Source organism: Gracilinanus agilis, chromosome 4 (assembly GCF_016433145.1).
Source record: "Gracilinanus agilis isolate LMUSP501 chromosome 4, AgileGrace, whole genome shotgun sequence".
Taxonomy (NCBI): Eukaryota; Metazoa; Chordata; class Mammalia; order Didelphimorphia; family Didelphidae; genus Gracilinanus; species Gracilinanus agilis.
Window position 1 is genome coordinate 283,939,880 of NC_058133.1, and position 21,096 is coordinate 283,960,975.

The following is a 21,096-nucleotide window of genomic DNA, read 5'->3' on the forward strand; positions in this document are numbered from 1 at the left end:
TCGAGCTGGGAGGAGCCTGGGGGCCCTGAAAGCGGTGACAGGTAGGTTCAGAATTGGAGCCAGAAGGCTGAACCTTGGGTTTCTGCTCCATTTTGTTGTGCTTATCTGTGTCGCTTGTGTCTCCCCTAACATTGGATTGTGATTCTTTTTTTTTTTTCCCTCCTTGCTTTGTTTCCAGAAAGAGTTCCTCCTGTCGGGGCTCAGGGTAGTGCGGGAGGATGGGGGAGGAGGGAAGGGGTGAAAGGAGATGAACGCTGCTGCTAGTAGTTGCCCCATGTTGGTGACTTGCGCTCAGATGTCACTGAAGCCATGCTGTAAGGAGAAGTTCAGCCTCGCTGGACTGGTGCTGTGCATCCTGGTCTGCAGGGACGTGATTACCAGGTGCTTCCTGGGATATGCCCATGTCAACTTTCAGCAGCCAGCTGATCTGAACGTGTCCTGGATACCATGAAGGTGGATGTAATTAAAGGCAAACCAGTCAGTATCATGAGGTCTCAGTGGAATCCCTTATTGAGATAATCAGGAGTTGGGAATGTTTTCATTAAAATCTGAATAAGTCCATAGACAACAAGGCATTTTATGACACCTTTTCAGCATTTGGGAACAGCATGTCCTGCAAGGTGGTATGTGATGAAAGTGGTTCTAAAGGCTATGCATTTGTGGACTTTGAGGCCCAGGATGCTTCAGATGGAGTCATGGAGAAGATGAAGGGCATGCTTCTCCACAACCAAAAAGTGTTTGTTGGCAGATTCAAGTCAAGGAAAGAACAAGAAGCAGAGCTGGGAGCCAAAGCTAAGGAATTCACCAATGTGTACATCAAAAACTTTGGTGATGATAGGGATGATGGAAGACTGAAGGAGCATTTTAGCAAATATGGTAAAACTGAGTGTCAACATGATGACTGGTCCCAGTGAAAAATCCAAAGGCTTTGGTTTTGTGAGTTTTGAGAAACTTGAAGATGCCAATAAGGCAGTGGAAGAAATGAATGGAAAAGACATCAATGGAAAAATGGTATTTGTAGGCCAGGCACAGAAAAAAAGTTGAATGCTAGGCTGAATTAAGACAGAAATTCGAGCAGCTAAAACAAAAGAAAGTCAGCCACTACCAGGGGGCGAATATCTATATTAAGAACTTGGGTGACACCATTGATGATGAAAAATTAAGGAAGGATTTTTCTCCTTTTGGATCAGTTACCAGTGCCAAGGTGATGCTCCAGCATGGGAGAAGTAAAGGCTTTGGCTTTGTCTGCTTTTCTTCACCTGATGAGGTGAACAAAGCAGTAACAGAAATGAATGGATGCATTGTGGGCTCATAGCCTCTGTATGTTCCATTTGCACAGAGGAAAGAAGAAAGGAAAGCCCACCTAACCAATCAGTATATGCAGTGTATTGCAGGAATGAGAGCCCTCCTTGCCAACTATGCAGTTTGAAAATGGCTCTGAGGACCCTGGAAGACAATATCTCCCAGGGATCCCTACCACAACTTCCTCAGACACATCCCACTTCCTTTGTGAAATGCTTTTTCCCCAGACAGGAGAACCTTTTCCCCCTAGGATGCCTTTCCCCTAAGGAAGGAGGAGTGCTTCTGGAGAGTTGTACCTAACCTTTCTTTACTACCTAAATAAAATCCAATTAAATACCCCCAGAGACAAGCCTGACTTTTTTCTGCCTCAAGATCCTAGCCTACTCTCCAAAGGGCACGGATAAATTTCCCACCTGTGCTGGGAACCTTCATTCCCTTCCTCAGGCTTCCATACCTTTCATTCCCTTCCTTTCTCCCATCCTCTTTCATCACTTCTTTCAACCAAACACAACACTATCATCAATCAGCTTCAGCCAACTCTTGGGGGCTATTTCATGCCAGCAGTGCCCCAGGTTCAGAATAGACCCCCTTATTATGCTCCTAGTCAAATAGCCTGGAGGATGAGACCTAATTCCCCCATGGCAACATGGTAGAAGACCTCAAAGCTTCCAAGGAGTACCAAACACCATTTGTCAATCTGGGTCACACCCAACTCTTCCACACCTAACTTCACCCAGGCTTCTTCACGGCTCCCTAATACACTTCAGCGAGTAGGGGTGTCCACTGCTATGCAAAATTTATCTCCTAGACCCTGGGTAGCTACCCCTGCACCTCAAGTCATCCCTCCCTACAAATATACTGCAAATGTCCAAAGCCCCCATCCAGCCATCCAACCTTTCCAAACATCTCAACCAGCAGTCCATGTGCAAAGCCAGGAGTCCTTGACAGCTTCCATCCTGGCTGCTACTCCTCCCCAAGTACAGAAGCAGATGCTAGGAGACCGTTTGTTCCATTGATTCAAACCATGCACAATAATTTGGCCAGGAAGATCACAAGTATGCTGAACTGCTGCACATGCTGGATTCTCCAGAATCCCTCCATTCAAAGGTGGAGGGAGCTGTAATAGTCTTACAAGCTCATCATGCCAAGAAGAAAGCTTCTCAGAAGGTGGCCATGGTCACTGCCACCTCTGAGAGCAGAAAAACTGAAGCTTCACAGCCCCTTCATAGATGTTCATTGAGCACGTGAAGACTATTTCACTGTACTACAGACTGGACAATGGGTTGCAGAAGAAGCTGCTACCATTCTGTATGTTTTTTCATTGGGAAAAAATCAGTTTGAAAAGTCAATTCTTCAAAAACCTAAAAAGTTTTCAGTGGTCAAATTTCACACGTTTCTTGTGTGTTGCCAGGACTCTATTAACTTTTAATTTAATTTAATTTTTCTCTTCTAAAAAAAGCTTTTTTGACAGTATTTTGTTTTGTTTTTTTCAGGAATTGGTTTTATTTGAAATATCCAATTTACAGAGCCTAGAAAAGTGTTTCTCAATAAAGAAGCAAAATCTTAAAAAAAAGCAGTCTTTTTTTCTTAAACCCTTATTTTCTGTCTTAGTAACAACTCTTGAGACAGGAGGACAAGGCCTAGTTAATGAGATTAAGTAATTTGCTCAGGGTCTCACAGTTGAGAAATGTCTGGGGCCTCATTTGAACTCAGTTTCTGGTGCTTTAAACATCTGAGCCACCTACTATCCCTACCTTCATCGTTAGGAATATAAACTGCATTTCCTTCCAACCTATTTTCATTTGTTTATGCTTCTCTTGCTCCTTTTCCTCCTCTAAAGCATATTTTCCTTCTGACCACTGCTCTCCTTTATGAACCTTTTCGTTTATTTTCCCATCCCTTTCACTTATCTCCTTCCTCTCCCATTTCTATTTGGATAAGATATATACATATATTCATATGCTCTTCCCTTTTTCAACCAATTCTGAGGATGAGAATGAAGTTCAAACATTTTCTGCCACTCCCCTTATTTTTCTCCTTTACTATAAAAGCTCTTCCTTGTACACCACTTTTATGTGATACATTTTCCCATTTTCCCTCTCCTTTCCCCCTTCTCCCTCCATATCTCTTTCTAACACATCCATTAAAAAATCATCCCAACTTAATTAACTCATTCATGTTCCTTTTCTATAGAGAATACCTCTATTTACCTTAAACCATGAATTGATAAAGTGCTTGTAAATTACTTGTATTGTCTTCCCATAAAGGAATGTAAATAGTTTAACCTTGTTGAATCTCTTATGATTTCTCTTTTATCTTCACTTTTTTATGCTTCTCATGCATCTATATTTGAAAGTCAAATTTTCCATTTATCTCTGGAATGTTTAAAATCTCTATATTTTATTTGATGTTTCATTCCACAATGAAGGATTATCTCAGTTGTTTGTTTGCTTTTTCTGAGTAGGTTACTCTTTTTTGTAATTTCAGCTCATTTACATTCTCTACTATCATATCACAAGCCATCCACTTCTTTAACTTTGGGGTCTTATTCAGGTGACAGTTATTGGATCTTCTGCATTTCTACTGCACTTCATCTTATTCTAGGATATCAAGATAGCTTTCTTTAACAATTTCTTGAATATGATATCTAGGCTATTTGTTTATTCATTGCTTTCAGGAAATTCAAGAATTCTCAAATTAGCTCTCCTTGGCCTTTTATTTTTAGGAGAGTTATTTTTCTGATGGCACATTTTCAATGTTATTCTTTCATTCTTTTCACTTCATTTTATTGTTTCTTGTTGACTCATACATTCATTAGCTTCCAGTTGCCTAATTTTGATTTTTAAGGAATTATTTTCCTCAGTGAGCTTTTGTACCTGTTTTTTTTCCATTTAGCCTGCTCTGCTTTCTATTGAGTACTTCTCTTCAAAGAATTTTCAGCCCTCTTTTACCATTTGGCCTTTTCTATTTTTGAGATGTTATTTTATTCAATATTTTGTGTGCCTCTTTTTCTCAAACTGGTATCTCCCTTTTCATAATTTTTATATATCACTCTCATTTCTTTCCCCAAATTTTCCCTACCACTCATATCTTAATTTATTTTAGCTTTCCAAAGAATTCATGTTGGATTTGTGTCCAATTTATATTTTTTCCCTGAGACTTTGCTTGTAGCTCATTTGACTTCATTGTCTTTTTCTGAGTTTGTGCCAATGATCTTCCTTGTCACCATGGTAGTATTTTATGGTCTTGTTACTTTTTGTTGCTGTTGTTTGCTCATTTCCCCAGCCTATTCATTGATTTTGAATTTTATGTTAAAGTTGGGTTCTGTTCCTGGTGTGAGAGTGGAGAAGCATATTATCTCAAACTTCAGGATTTTTCATGATGCTCTTTTCAAAACTAGTTCTGAGGGTTTTGTAGTTTCCAGTACTTCCAAGGCGGTGTGGTCTGGGGTAAGTGTAGTTACTGATCTCCTGATCTGTTCTTACCCAGGAAAGGTTCCTAAACCTTTTGGGATTACAAACTTTACTGTTCTTCAAGGTACTTAGTCCATTTAGGACTGTGATATTATTCCTCAGAGCCCCTTCTAACTATTGGACCAGAAGTGATACTTTTTTCTCAGGTTTCCTAGTCCTTGTGACTGTAAACAATAGTGCTTCTCATGGGCCCTGATCCCTCTTCCTGAAAATATTCCTCTCCATCTTTGAACTGTGACTCAGAAGTGAGTATAGACAATGGAGTTTCCAAATGGCAATCACTATTAGTGCAGTGGTCCCCAGTAATCCCTTTCTGACCACTTTCTGGGTCTCTTTACCATCTCTGGAGGGAGAGTTCCATAAGATTCTGCTGCTTCTGTCACTATCACCTATGTTACATCTGTGGGGACTCAAGGCCAGTCTCTTCCCCTGTGTCACAAATCTATATTTTTAACTTCCTAAGTTTTCTTGGGCTGAAAAAGTTTCTCACCTTGACCTTTTGTTGGTTCTGTCACTAAATAATTTAATTTGAGACATTATTTTTAAGTTGTTTGGAGAGAAATATTGGGAGAGCTTAGATGAGTGTTTCCTCTACTAAACCATCTTGATTCCACTCTTACAAGCCTCTCTCATTTCTCTTATTAAAATTTACCTATCTTTAATTTATTCAGATCTTTGATAAGTGAATGACAATATAATCTGATAAACTAATTTCTTCTTATGTTCATAGATGATGATATTTAATGTTTTATTATTCTCAAATTATACCTTTTCATTCTATCAATGTACTCCTAAGAGATAGTTCGTTTTTTTTGTTATTTGATCTGTAATTTCATTGGTAAAGAGAACTCCCAATAAGAAAGAACCTTCTACTAACATAATTAGAAGCCTGCTCTGTAATCTATATTCTCATAGTTACAGGAAGGCACTAAGGGATTAAAAAGCTTGCTTGTAGTCTTATAGTAGGTGCTATCATAGGTAAAGTTGAACATTCTAACATTCTGACTCCAAGGTCAGATCTGTATTCACCATGCCTATATGGGTAAGGACCAACTATCTGAACAAAAAGGAATAAAAAGTGACTATTTCAGGAATGAAGATAGACCAATATAAGAAAGGTTTTATTTTTTCTCTCATGAAAACTTTTGGAATCCACATCAAATTGTACCTGGTAGGCATTTTCCTTCTTTGAAATGTAGACTTAGTTCTGTACCTGAATGGTACATAGAAAAGGAATGATGTGGTGTACATTTAAAATTCTGTGTGACATCTGTTCCTATCTTCATTCTAAAGATCTTGGATTCTTAAGATAGAGGTGTGCAAACGAATCTGAAGTTTATTAGTCTCTAAGATGAGTTTTGTAGTTCTTGGATCAGGAAGTGTAAAGTGTGATTAGATTCTTAATGTACTATAGGTTTTGCTGAACTTGTATAGTTCTCATTCTAAAGCAATTTATATAGAAAGGGATTTGGAGAGGGATTTGCTGAGCTCTGGCTCCAAAACAATTTATGCAGCTTTTTACTCAGGGAAACACTGACGTGCTAATGAAGTGAATTTAGTGTTCTCTGTTCAAAGGCCATTTAGTCTCCTGATTAGATTGTTTTAGTGTTATAAATTGCCTACTGCTGGGAAGGAAAAAATATATTCTCTGAACTCTTCAATCAGCTTTTCTACTAGAGGTGAATTGTCAAGCATATCCCATCTTCTAGAGATGATGAAATGAATCTCCACCATTCAGCTTGGAATCCTGTGCCATTGTGTGATCTCTGTCCTCTGAAACAATGGCAGGCCTGACTTAATTGTAGATCTGACACTTGTTTGCCAGCTGCATGCTCTTCAGAAGCACACACCTGTTTCAGCTGGTGTCCCGACTAATTAGAAAACCATGAGCAAGCAAGAAAGTTCAAATCTGAAGCTGACAAGGCTGGTGAGCCGAATATAAATCCCCCATTAGTCATGATCAGGCAAAGTTGGAAAGCAGTTTATCTGAAGCCAGAAAGAAATTGGTTTTCGTTGCAACTGACAATAATTATAGAGTTAGAAGTTGGAGGAGGTGCTATAACCAGTGGGTGAGGGCAGAAGGGCACACCTGTGATAAAGAATATCCAGAAATAATGTATTTCTGCAAAATCCTTAATATCAGACTCTGGATAACTTTGGCTTTGGAGTCAAGGAACAGGGTCCAAATCTTTCTCTCTCATCTGTGGAGACTTAGGCAAGTTCCTAACCTATCTGAGTCTCAGTTTCTTCACCTAAAAGTGAGGAAGTTGAACTAGATTGACTCTAAGGTCTTTTTCATTTCTACATCCTTTGATCTACAACTAAATAAGATCTGAGGCTGTAGCAGAACATTCTTAGTTTAAATATATGGATCTGTCATGTCTTCTAGAAATAAATGCCTGTGATTCATTAGTATTCTATTGGGAACTTAGGTTGCATTGAGAAGCTTAGCTTCTAGGAATAAGGAGGTGAGATTCCTTCTATATTCTGGCCTCTTCAGACCTCTCTTATTCTGTTCTGGACATCATAGTTTAAGAAGAACATTAATAAGCTGGGAAAGGACAGCTAAGATGGTAACAGTTCATGTTATATAAAGATAAGTTGAAATAATAGGGCATGTTCATCTTGGAGAAGGAAAGATACAGGTAGCACATGATATCTGCCTTCTAGTATTTGAAGCAATAGCACACAGAAAAGGTATTATAATTATTCTTCATTATCTAGAATCAGAGCCAAGATCAACAGATGGAAATATGTAAGAGGCCAATTTTGGCTTGATAGTAAGAAAAAAAAACTGTTTCTACCTATTAGAGCTATTCTAAAGTGCAATAGCCTTAGGAAGTTATGGATCTCCCTACTCAGAATTTTTCATGTACAAAGTAGATCAGTAGATGATCACTTGTCTGATATATTGAAAATTCCTTTCAACAATTAGGGTATTTAGTTAAACTGTTCCCTACCTCTTTCCTATATTTCCCCCTCTTTCAACAATGAGCATAACTAAACAGCCATAGACATTCCTTTAAAATCATGCGATTCTGAGATTTTTAACTCTTTTCCAACAATATGGTTTTCATTCAGTTGACACCACTTCTTACTTGCCTCAAAAACACTGATCAGTACTAGCTTTATACAGAAATAACATTGGTTGTTCACCTTCTTTATTTTCTTCTTTCCTATACCTTGGCCATAGTGAACATATCATCTTAAACTACACTAGTTTAGAAGAGTTAAGAAATACAAACAGCTTACAGAGAGACAGCTTTTTTCATTAGTTCCCTTGAACTTTGTTGCCTTTGATATCCTTGACTTTTTGTTCTTCCAGATGAATTTTATTATTTTTTTTTCTAATTCTATAAAATAGTTTTTGGTAGTTTGATAGGTATAGCACTGAATAAATAAATTAATTTAGGTAGGATTGTCATTTTTATTATATTAGCTTGTTCTACCCATGAGTTGTTAATGTTTTTCCAGTTGTTTAGATCTAGTTTTATTTGTGTAGAAAGTGTTTTGTAATTGTGTTCATATAATTCCTGTGTTGTCTGGACAGATAAATTCTCAAATATTTTACATTGTCTAGAGTAATTTTAAATGGAGTTTGTGATCTCTTGCTGCTGAATTTTGTTGGAAATATATAGATATGCTGATGATTTATGTGGGTTTATTTTGTATCTATCCTGCAATTTTGCTAAAGTTATTGATTATTTCCACTACCTTTTTAGTTGATTTTCTAGGATTCTCTAAGTATACCATCATATCATCTGCAAAGTGATAGCTTAGTTTCCTCATTGCCTACTTTAATTCCTTCAATTTCTTTTTCTTTTCTAATTGCTACCACTAGCATTTCTAGTACAATATGAAATAATAGTGGTGATAATAGGCATCCTTACTTCACTCCTGATCTTATTGGGAAGGCTTGTAACTTATTTTCATTGCAGAGGATACTTGCTAATGGTTTTAAATAAATACTACTTATTATTTTAAGGAAGAGTCCTTTTATTCCTGGACTTTCTGGTGTTTTCAATAGGAATGGGGATTGTATTTTGTCATAGGCTTTTTCTGTATCCAATGAGATAATCATGTGATTTCTATTAGTTTGATTATTGATATGGTCAATTAAGTGGATCGTTTTCCTAAGAGAGATAGCTTTTTAACAAACTTTATGATTTGATGGTAGACCACAGGGAGCAACTCAGATGAACTCTCTGTACATTCCCCTCCAAACTCTTTAAAATAATGTCATGAATAAATTTCCAGAGTAGCAGAGTCAACAAAAGTTTGGAGTGAGACGTTTTCCCAGTCCAAAGATATATCACCTGTAGGTAAGCCAGATCTTCCAATGACAGGAACATAGTCAGCTGCTAGACTTGGATTCAAAAGTCCTTCCAGTTCTACAGGACCTCAAAGGGCTTTTATTCCACTTGTACCATCATTGAGAGGCAATGACACATAGCAAATAATATGCTAACTTGGAATCAGGAAGACCCGTTTTCAAGTATTGCCTCTGCCAATTAACTGTCTGATGATGGACAAATCCTTTAAACTCTCTGAGCCTCAGTTTCCTCATTTATAATATGAAGGTTATGAAATCTATGACCTTGAAAGTTCATTCCAGATCTAACTCCATGACTCTATGATCCTATAAGAACTCAAGGTTACTTTTACATCACAGTGAGGAGTTTACTTTTATTTGAAGTAGAACAAAAGAACCAGGGGTGAAGGGAATGAAACAAGAATGGGAGAAAAAAAGCATTTCTCACACACACACACACACACACACAAACATACACACACACACAAGTCTCTGAAGCAGTTAGCTGTTCTCCAAAGAATTCCCAGATGCTGGGCTGAGGAATTTGCTTGTCTTCACAACAGCTGGTACTGAGGGAAAAGGTAATGTGCCAAATAGGCATATCCACTCTGGAAGATCTCTTTGTTCAACTGTATAGTAAGAAATGGTCAAAATTGTCTCCCCTCTTCTGCAAAAATGGCTATTAATGGCAAGGGTATTCCTCTACTGTTCTGACTGTAGGAAGAACTAGCAAAGGGGGAAAAGCAATTATATAATATCTACTATATCCCAGGCACTGTGTTAAGTGCTTTTAAAGATTATCTCACTTGATACTCACAACAAACCAGCAAAATAGGAGCTGTTATTATGTCCTTTTAAGAATTGCAAAAACACAACAAAAAGATGTAGTGACTTTCTCAGAACTATACATTGTCTGAGGAGAGATAGGAATTCAGGTCTTTCTGAATCCAGGCCAGACTTTGGCCACTGCACCACCAGCTGCTTTTAATGCAGACCTTACTATCTAAATTGTCCATGTCTCCTTGACATAATGAACTCTTTGAAAAATGCTTGTGCTAATTGTTGGGTTTTAATTAGCTGTAATTAATGATGTATGTCTGATTCTGTCCTGTTACCATATTGAATATTTTTGTCATCTATTAATATTGTCAGGAAATTGCTTTCTCTCACTGTATTCAGATCCTACTGACAATTAGACTGCTAAACCATTATGTTACTTTATTTTATTACCCAAAAAATAGCATACTATTTTGTTATCGCATCATTCTGCAATGTATTAAAAAATAAGCCATAAAGCCTTTATTACCTACAGCTGATGTAATATCAGACCTTCATTTTAATTGACCTATCTTAAAATGTTAACTCAAAATACACTCAAAGAAAAGGAACACTGTAATTACTAACTTTTTCAATTTGTCTTGTCCAAAATAAAGTCCAAGAATCAAGTCCCATATAAGTTCCTAATTATGATTATAATTCTTAATGCAATAAATTCTATACATAATAAACAATTATCTACCAATTACTATTGTATTTGTGCATTTAATAATTCTTATAAAGTCCTCAGTCACCCTTGTTTAATTTGCTTTTAATTTAATTCAAGTCAACTTGATGACCATTTATTAAGCAACTATAGTGGACAGGGCCTGGAAGAGAGACAAAGTTTACTGTTACTTAACTCAAAGTCCCTATTCTCATAGAATTTACAGTCAAATAAGAAGAAATTAATACATAGAAAACACCTACCAAAAATGATATATGAGGAGGGCACAAAAAAGTGTTATGTGGGGTCTATGATCATTATTAATTGAAAAACCTGGGAAGACTTCATGGAGAAAGTAACTTCCAAAACAGAGTATGTTGCAGCTAACTCATGAGGTATAATCGTTAAATGTTTTATATGTTTACTCCTTGGAAGTCAATAAAAGCTAAAGTTGAAAGTTACTTTTTATTGATTGTCTAGATTTAAGAAAGTTATGAAGAATGATAATAATAAAGATAAAACTTTAATGTTTATCATGCACATTTTTTGAAGGCATGATTGTTAAACTTTTATCAGCACTTTTCTTTTTGCAAGGTGGTAATTACTGGGCAAAGAATTCAATAGATGAAGAGAATTCTGAGCCTCCTGAAATGATGATATTCTAAATTTTTTAGCCAGAAGGAATCATTGTAACCAGAAAACAACATTGGTATTTTTTAAAAGGCTTTTTTGTTCAGGGAGAAGGTTGTTACCACTTGTGACATTTTTAGAAATATAGTAGAGCCTGCTTTCTTTCACTTCTTTAATTCTCTGACTAGTTGTCCATCTATACATTTTCTGCCTAGGAATATGTATGTTTATAGTTCTATCTCTATCTACATCTATATCTCTGTCTATACATACATATGTTCATTTCTAAGCTGAATAAAAGGAAGGAAACAAATATTTTTAAGTGATTATAATGTGCCAGGTATTGTGGTAAGCACTTTGCAAATATGATCTTACGTGATTCTCAGAAAAAAACTCTGGGATACAAATGTCCTTATTATCCTCATTTTACAGTTGGAAAAAAATGAGACAGATTTCAAGCAACTTTTCCAGGGTCACATAGCTAGCAAGCAACTGAGGTCGGTTATGAACTCCGGTCTTCCTGATTCCAGGCCAAGCACTCTATCTACTATGTCATCTAGTAGTAAAACTAACTGAAAATCATATTCTGCATAATAAAAACTCTTCAACTACTGAGTTTTTTCCATTAGATTATTATTATTATTATTATTATTATTATTATTATTATTATTGTCATATTAACCCTGTTGTCCATTTCCTATTTTTTATTTCCAATTACTTTTTTAATATTTCAGTGTTAAGTTGTTTGAGTTGCATACATATCTTTATTCATTATTATTCTAAAGTATGCAATAAATATATTTATCTATATCACCTATACAAAAATCTAAGCCATCCAGAAGTTATCTCATCTTCTAGACCTCCATAATACTTTGTGCCTTTTCTTTGCATTTTAACATTGTAATCTTTGTTATATTTGATCTAATCAGGTGTTTTTCTGTTCTCTTGGATGTTCCATGAGGGCAGAGAATACATCTTACTTTACGTTGTTCCACACACAGTGCATATGTTATATATAATATATATAAATACATATTTATAAATATATGTATATGTACATATAAAACATGGAACTAGGCACACACATGTAAGTGTGTATTAAAAATCACTTAAAAATAAATAAATGAATTTTAAAATGATCTGAACTGATTACCCATAGATAAAATACTCTGAGATTATTACTCTCATTGAGACAAATATTCAACTTTCCCAATTACTGAATAGTGTGTTTGCCTAAATGTGTTGGGTTTCCTGAGGACATACCACCTGCTTTGGATTTTATCCTTATGCCAATGTAAAATGTCATGCTTCCTTCCTAAAATACAAGGAGGTCAATCCTTTTAAAAGAAAAATAAAGTGGCATGACAAAAATAAGGCTATGCATGGACCTACAGAAGTGACTTTTGGACCAAGAAAAAGAGATATTTCTGTGCACAGTGCATTAGGATGGGATAAAGGGGTGGGGTTGGGGGGGGGTAACTCACAAAATTATTCTTCAAGACCATAATTTAAATTTATATTACTACAATTTATTTCTGTTGCATCTGAAGACCGCATATTTAGCAAGACTTACATTGCTCTTTATAATAATCCAGATAATATTTACACTGTGAAAACTTGATGCCTTTTTTTGTCAATAGAGACATAGTTTCAAAATTCATAATAGCTAGTATTTAATAAGGCTTACTATGTGCTAGGCACTATGCTAAGTACTTAACAAAGATTATCTCTTTTGACCCTTGCAAGAACCTGAGAGTTAGATGCTATTATCTCCGTATTACAGATGAGGAAAATGAGTCAGAGGTTAAATGATTTTCCCAGTGTCCCACAGCTATTGTATATAGGGTTGGTCACCTATCTACTCTGTTTTAGGAAAGTTCTATTAATATATGGAAGAAAAATATGGAGATAGAGAGAAACATAGAAACAGAGACAAAGACACAAATAGAAAGTTTATTAAATCTAGGAATTTTAATAAGGCTTCAAATAGTTTTTTAAATAATCCTAGAGGATTAACATACTCATTATATTTGTCCTTACTCTTAGAATGATAGATGTCATTTATTACTTGGGTGATCTTGGACAAATTACCCTTTCTAGGCACCAGATTTATCTGTTAAAATGAGGGGGTTAAACCAAATGACCTCAAAGGTCACTTTCAGCTCTAAATTGAGGATCCTAAGATATATTTGTCCCTCTCACCTTGCAGTTGTCTCACAGTAGGAGAAACAAGATATAGCCTAAAAACTGGGACATCCCTCAGTAGGCAAACATGTCCTCTACTTCATTGTTCATTTTGCTGTCTATAAATGAAGGACATTTTGACCCACCTCCTTTCAAGGACATTTCACGGATGAATCAGCTAATAAGACTGGTTCCTTCTCAGTCTCAGAGGAAAACTGCCACAGGACATCAATGCAGAATATAATTATTAAGTCCACTTTCTCACAACAGAGTCCTTGCCAACTTCTTTCAAATCTGCTTCCAAAAGGTACACTATTGTGCAAAATGAAACTAGCAGGACCAAATGAATGATTGGCAGCATGTCTAGAGGAATGGCTGAAGAATGACAAGGCTCAGGGTTAGAAATGCTTTGATTAACCAGTTTTATGACTAATCTAGTAGAGAAAAAAAAGGCAATAGAGGAATTAAGGAGAGATAGCGTGATGATATAAATAAACCTGAAGATAGATTGAGACACCAGAAATTAACTTCAAAGGGGAAAAATGTGGCATAAATTTAGAATGGTGTCATGAAGCTGGACTATTTCTTCTTTTTGCTTACACAAGTGCACGATATCTATATATATAATATATAAATATATATTTATATATTTTTACATATTTATATATATGCATATATATAATGTCAATGGTTGTCCTTCCATAACCTGACATGCAGGACTTTCTGCATGTGCATTTATGATTATCAGAATGAAATATGAGAGTACAATATTTTTTTAGCTTGCCATTAGTTCTGATGGATGTCATCATAACACAATTGCTTGTACAGCATATGTCAGAAAATAAACCACACTGTCAGAGACAGCTATCTTACTATATACCTAGCTATTTTCTTTTAGTTATGTTAGTGATACACAGAAAGTTTTATAAATAAAAAATGAGATGCTGAAATCACGTAAATGAATAAATTTTGTTAAGATTCAATGACTGGTGTAATAAATTATTTCCTAGTGAGACGAGACCTTAGGAATCATTTAATTTAACCCATACCTGATCAAGAATCCTCTCTTCATTATCCATGACCACAGGTCACCCAGCCTCATAAGGAGTTCTCCAGTAAAGATAAATTGACTGCATCTTGAGGTGACTCATTTCACATTTGGACAATTCTAATTGTTGGGGCTTTTTTTTCATTAAAAAACCGTAGTATAAAAAATGTTCTAAACCTCTCATATTTAGAGAAATGCAATTCAAAACAATCCTGAGGAACCACCGCACACCTAACAGATTGGCTAACATGACAGCAAAGGAAAGTAATAAATGTTGGAGGGGATGTGGCAAAATTGGGGCACTAATACTGTGCTGGGGGAGTTGTACTTCCTTCTTTCTTCATCCTAATTTTATTGTCATTTACTAACTTCCAGATTATTTCCCCAACTTTGTCAGTAATTTTTATAGCTTCTTAAAGGTCTTCCTTTTTGTGTTTTTCTAATTTGAGGATTCAGTATTCGTATAGCTGCCCCCAACTTTCCTAATCTCTCTTAATTTCTTGAACTTCTTAGCTACGAACAACTTTCTTTCCCACTCTACTTCAACCATAGGTTGGCATAATCACACTTAATCATACATTAGCCTTCTTTTGCAATCAAACCACTTTCACTTTTATAAACTTTTAAATTCTAGTCTTCAATAACAACTCTCCCACCTACCTCTCATCCTTTCTCACTTAGAAGAAATCCTATTTCTCTTATTTCTATGTAGTCCTTTGACTATGTTTTCATGGAATATTGGAGGCCATCTAGTCAAACCTTCACCTTTGACAGATGAGGAGAATGAGATTCAGAGAAGTTAAGGGATTTGCCCAAGATCTCATGGCTAGCAAGTGGCAAAGTCAGAATTTGAATTCCCATCTCCCAGCCTTGACCATATGGTATACCATTGTAATTTAATTTCATAAAATAGAAATAAAATGTAGAATTTTAATTTCATTAACTACTGCCCTAGAGACAAGAGCTCACCAATCTTGTTTTTTTCACAATCTACAAATCCATATTTTTGAGTTTTCTTTACTATTTGATTTCATCTCCCCCACTTCAGAGCTAACTCCAGGGCTAACTTTATCTGAATGACTTACCAGTACTCCAATACAGCAGATCCAAAGCTGAGGTTACTCTTCCCTTCAAATTTTCTCCTTTTTCTTATTTATTTCTAACTTTGGCCAAGGCTTCCATTTTCCTGTCCTTGAAGTTTCTGAGTTTTGAGAGTTATGGCTCTTACCCTCTACTTGTCTAGCCCTAATGGTCCCATCATTGATACATCCCTTTCATCCACTCCCTTCTCTCTGCCCCTACTAACAATACACTAGCAGAGACCATCATGATCATCACCCTAACCTGCTGCATTAGCCTTATAAGTCTTCCTATTGCTGCTTTCTTCTACCCTGTCCATTCCATCTTTTCTACTCTTGTAAGAGGAAATTTTTCTTTCGCCTACATCTAGTGACATCATTTCTTTCCTTGAAAATCTTCAGTGGTTCTCTATTTAAAGCCCTTCGTAATCTGACACAACCCTGTTTTTCCACGTATATCTCCACATACTCAACGTTGCAGAATGTAGTCAATAGAATCAGGGCACCTAGGATCCTATATCAGCTCTGATATATATTTGTGTACTTGGGGAAGTAAATTAATTTCTCATCATCAATTTTTTTTGCATTGGTAAAATGAATGTTTAGACTTAATGTTCTCCAAGGTCTTCCAACTCTGACTCCTATGAATCTCTGGTCTACTTTCCAAATCCCAAATGTGCCACATATCTTCTTCCTCTCTACCTTTTCAAATACTGCTCCCTTTACTTTGAATGACTTTCCTTTTTCCTCTGTATTTGTTGAAATCATTTAAATATCAACTCAAAAAAACTGTAGAGAAGCAATATGTCTTAGCTTGGGAAATTTTGTCCTACTTCAGAAGTATCAAAAGTGCCCTGGTCTTGGATTTAGAAGACCTGTTTAATTTTAGTCTCAACTCTGCCACTACCAAGCTGTGATTTTACTTAAAAATTTGAGCCTCAATTTCTTTTTCTCTAAAATGGTAGCAATAATATATGCCCTATTCATTTCCCAGGACTGTTGTAAAGGTCCAATAAAATAATATGTGCAAAAACTTATAATGCTATAAAAGCATAGGCCATTTTTTTACCCTGTGATATTCATGCATCATTAAAGGTTGACTATCACAGAATATACTACTATTTCTTAATTCTGATACTCATACAATAAAACAGTTTTATTGTTCCTTAGTAGTTATTTTGTTCCAGCATTTGTTTATAATAATGGTCTTAGTTTCTAAAGTATTGCTTTATGTTACTACTTCCATCTTCTCCTTCAAGGGTGGTACTACTAAAATCTAGCCAGATTTCAAGGTTCATGTCTGTGATACAGAGAGGGGGGCATAACAGTTTTGCAGGCTTTGCAGAATTCATTCTGTCAGTTAAGGAGTTTAGAATCTTGGGAAAAGTTCAGTTGGTCTTGGGACTCATGGAGAGAAGAACCAGGGTCCAACTGAGCTCCTTCTTGAGATTGAAACCTGGCCTATATTTTGCAGCTTTTCTTTTGAGATTTGTTAATTTAGATAATTCCTTTGAATCTCCCTACCATACCCTATTCCCACCTTCATTCTCCCTGCCTGAATTCCTGTGAGGTTTTGAAAGGAGGGTAGTTCAGAGTATTAGTTTAAACTTGATATTTTAAATAATCAAATAGAGCTTACCCTTGCAACAAATTATATATTGAATCTTTGTATCCAACTTTCCTAACCCCATTGATTACAAACCCATCTGAGAGCTGAGTTAAGGCAGGTCCTTTCTCAGTCTCACGTTCCTGTTTCCCTTCCCCCACCTGAAGTTTCTCTGAAGCTGTTAGGGCTTCCTTGTAACCTCTACCCTGCCAATCTATCCTAGAAGACAATAAACCTCATTTGTATTTAATCAAGACTTTCTGGTTACTTCATTAGTAGATTAATAAGAGAGGGAGGAAGAGAGAGGGGAATAACATTCTCTCTGGAGTTTGAGAAAAGCTGAGGGTATCCATTTTGAAGGAAGTATAACTTCAATATTTCCTAACAGTCCCTTCCTATGAAACTGACTAAAGCCTCGAGTCAGTTCCAAGCTGGCCATGGCTGGCTCTAACCTTGCTCTGTAAAAGTGTCCTTTTACTTGAAGGGCTCAGTCTATTTCCCTTCAGTGTTTGTCTCTAACTGGGTCTCAGTCTGTATTTCCCTGCTGCTATTGCCTGCCTTAGATTAACTCATCCTCTCCGTTGCAACCCTTGTTACCTCAGTGTTATACTCCCTAAACTCAGACATTGCCTTATTTCTCCTACTACCTCAACTACCAACCTTCATCATTGTACCTTCTTCAATCACTGTATTGCCTTAGGGATTCACAAACCCTTATCCACAGTGCCTATCCTTTATTCCAACCAGCTACTACCTATAGCCTAGTCCCTTGATTACCTCCAGCCTTGGGTCCCTTGCCTTGCCTTATTTCCTATTCCTACCAGCTATTACTCCTAGCTTCAGTTCCATATTACATCCTGCAGATTCCCTTATTACATCCTGAAAATCCCCTTATTACATGTCCCATACCAGAAAATATGGGTAAGATGGATTAAAGTGTTTCAAAGTCAATTCTCAGGCAGAGAGAAATTGAGGGTAACATTCCTAATGGTCCCATATGTATAAAAAGTATGAGTCAATCAGTGTCAGAGATGAGATTTGAACCCTGATCTTCTGACCTAAAACTAAAATACATACCACTGGACCATGTTGTTCCAAAGCCCTTATTTTTTAAAGGATAATATTGAATTTCTAAGAGATTAAGTTATTTGCTTAAAATCATACAACCAGTAACTCCACAGTGCCTCTCCTGACTATAAACTCAAAGATCTTTCTGGTACACCATTCCTTCTCTACCAGTTTGTTGTACATGGAGCACCATATAGAAAAAAAGTTCTTCCCCAGTCTCCTTAAGAATGTGACATATTCTCTGTTTGGGGGAAATGTCAGGCTGAACAATTTAGTTAAAGTGGAGAGGCACAACCAATTCAATTCGTATTTTTAAAAGGACTCATTATATGATATTTTCCCTGAATTAAACAGGTCTGTCTGAGTTGAAGGACTAGTTTATGTTTCCCTTTAAAAAAACTATCCCTAAATTGTGAAGCATCCAGAATAAATAAATTCTGACTTTAGTTGTCCCAAGCGGTCTTTTTTTATGCCAAATCATTGTCTTGCCCAGACAAAAACTCTGGGCAAAATAATGTTTTGCTTTTCTAACAGACACTAGTAGTATTAGTGAGGCCTCTGAAGGCTCTGGGAGCTAAATTCTCAGCAGTTCTTTGCCTTATAAGCTTTTCTCTGTATGGAATTGGTTCAATTCCATCTTGGCAAAGCCAATTTGCATTTTTTCTCAGATATGCCTCTCACCTTGTTAAAATTAGCTTTTGTTTTCTCAGTTATGTGCTTTACCTTGGAAAGGAACAGTAGGGACTTCACAGCTAAGAGTCTCACCTGATTAAAATTAACTTTTTCTTCACATGGATTGAGGAAATGTGGTTTGAGCTACTTTGTGACTGAAAAAGTCCCCATAGACCAACCATAGCCCTGATCCTTCACCCTCTTCTTTCAGCAGCTAGGTAGCATGGTGGATAGAGTATTATGTGGCAAGTTAATGAGATACATTCAAATGCAATATTTGTAAATGTGTTACCCTGAGCAAGTTATTTAACCTCTGCCTCAGTTTCTTCATCCAGAAATGGGAATAAAAACAGCATATACTTTTCAGGGTTATTGTAGGGATCAGATGAGATATCTAGTTTGTTTGTTTGTTTTAAGCACTTAGCAGAGTGCTTGGCACCATATAATAGGTGATATTTCTTGTTATTCAGTTGTTTTCATCATGTTTGACTCTTCATGACCCTATTTGGAGTATTCTTGGGTGACTCAGCTAGTAATGTCTGAGACCAGATTTGACCTCAGAATGATGGACTTTCTAACTCCAGACCCAGCACTCTAACCTCTGTGTCACTTAGCTGCCAGTCAGTACTATATAAATGCTTTAAATTTTTTTTTTCAGTCTTTATTTTCTTGTTAAACCTGAAAAGGCATCGTGGTACAGGGAAAAGAGTGCTGACCTTGACGTCAGAGGGCCTGGGTCAAAATCCTATCTCCCATGATTCCTACTTGTGTGACCTTTGGCAAGTCATAACATCCCTGGGCCTCAGTTTCTTCATCTACATAATGGGCAGTTTGGACTAAAGGACCTACTAGGCTCCATCAAATTTTAAAGTGATGGTGCTATAAGGATATTCCTAGGGATGTCGTAGCAACACAAAACAGAATAGTAAAACTATAGTTAGGGGACAATCCAAAGCATCATTATTTATCTAAACTACAAGGAAACAGATTTAGTGCAACTTCTTTATTTTACAGGCAGATAGAGGTGGTACTGTGGATAGAACACTGGGCTTGGAATCAGAAGGACAGAAATTCATGAGTTCTAATCTGGCTGCAGACATTTTCGAACTATGTAACTCTGAGTAAGTCACATTATCCTGTTTTACTCAGTTTCCTCATTTGTAAAATGAACTAGAGAAGGAAATGGCAAACTATAGCAGTATCTCTATCAAGAAAACTCCAAATGGGGTCATAAAGATCCAGACACAACTGAAAATGACTGAATAACAATTTCATTTAGCAGATGTGATGATAATGTTTAAAGATATTTATCTCCCAACCATGAATCTTTCCTAAAAGAGCTAACTAGTCTCAGTGAGTGAATTTTTATCTATATTTTATATATTTCATTAAATTTTTCCCAATTATATTAAATTGTTAATATTCCTCTTTAAAAATATTCAGCTTCAAATACTTCCCTTTCCCCCAACCCCTCTCTAACCCACTGAAAAGAAAGCAACATGATATTGATAACACATGCAAAGTTAAACAAAACATATTTATGTGTTAATCATATTACAAGATAAAATACAAACCAAAAAAGACACAAGGAAGAAAGTAATAAGAGTATATTTCAATCTGCATTCAGAATTCATCAATTGTCTCTCTTGAGGTGGATAGCAATTTTTAATCATAGGTCCTTCGGAATTATCTTGGATCATTGTCTTGATGAGATTTGTTGTTCATTTGTTTCAATCATATCTAATTCTTTTTACCCCATTTGGGGTTTTCTTGGCAAAGAAAATGATGATTTGCCATTTCCTTCTCTGGTTTAGGGTTCTGTCCTAACTTCTTTTTTTACATTATAATGTATTTCATTTTGTGACTTCATCACTTCTCAAGGATTTAGTTAGCTATGATAATGATTCTTTTATCTCTCTATTCTGCCTCAAACTCTCTGTCTATCTCCAATCTCACATCTCCAACTGATTTTCAGTCATCTTACACTGGATGTCCAGTACACATCTTAAACTCATCACTTCCAAAATGGAATTCATTATCTTTCCTCCTAAACTCCTTCTTCCTCATCTTCTGTGTTACTGCAGAGGAAAATTCATCCTCTCAATCCCTCAGACTTTCATAGGAGTCCCATCCTGTACTCTATTATCTCTTACTACCCACATAATATTTGTTACCAAGATCTACTGGTTTCATCTTTACATTTCTTGAAGACAGATCCCATTCACCTCTATGTTACTCC

At 36.3% G+C, this 21,096-nt stretch overlaps 1 pseudogene; it reads left to right on the forward strand.

Annotated features, from left to right (window-relative positions):
• Window positions 1-247: 247 nt before the first annotated feature.
• Window positions 248-2,550, forward strand: LOC123246440 (annotated as a pseudogene).
• Window positions 2,551-21,096: the final 18,546 nt, after the last annotated feature.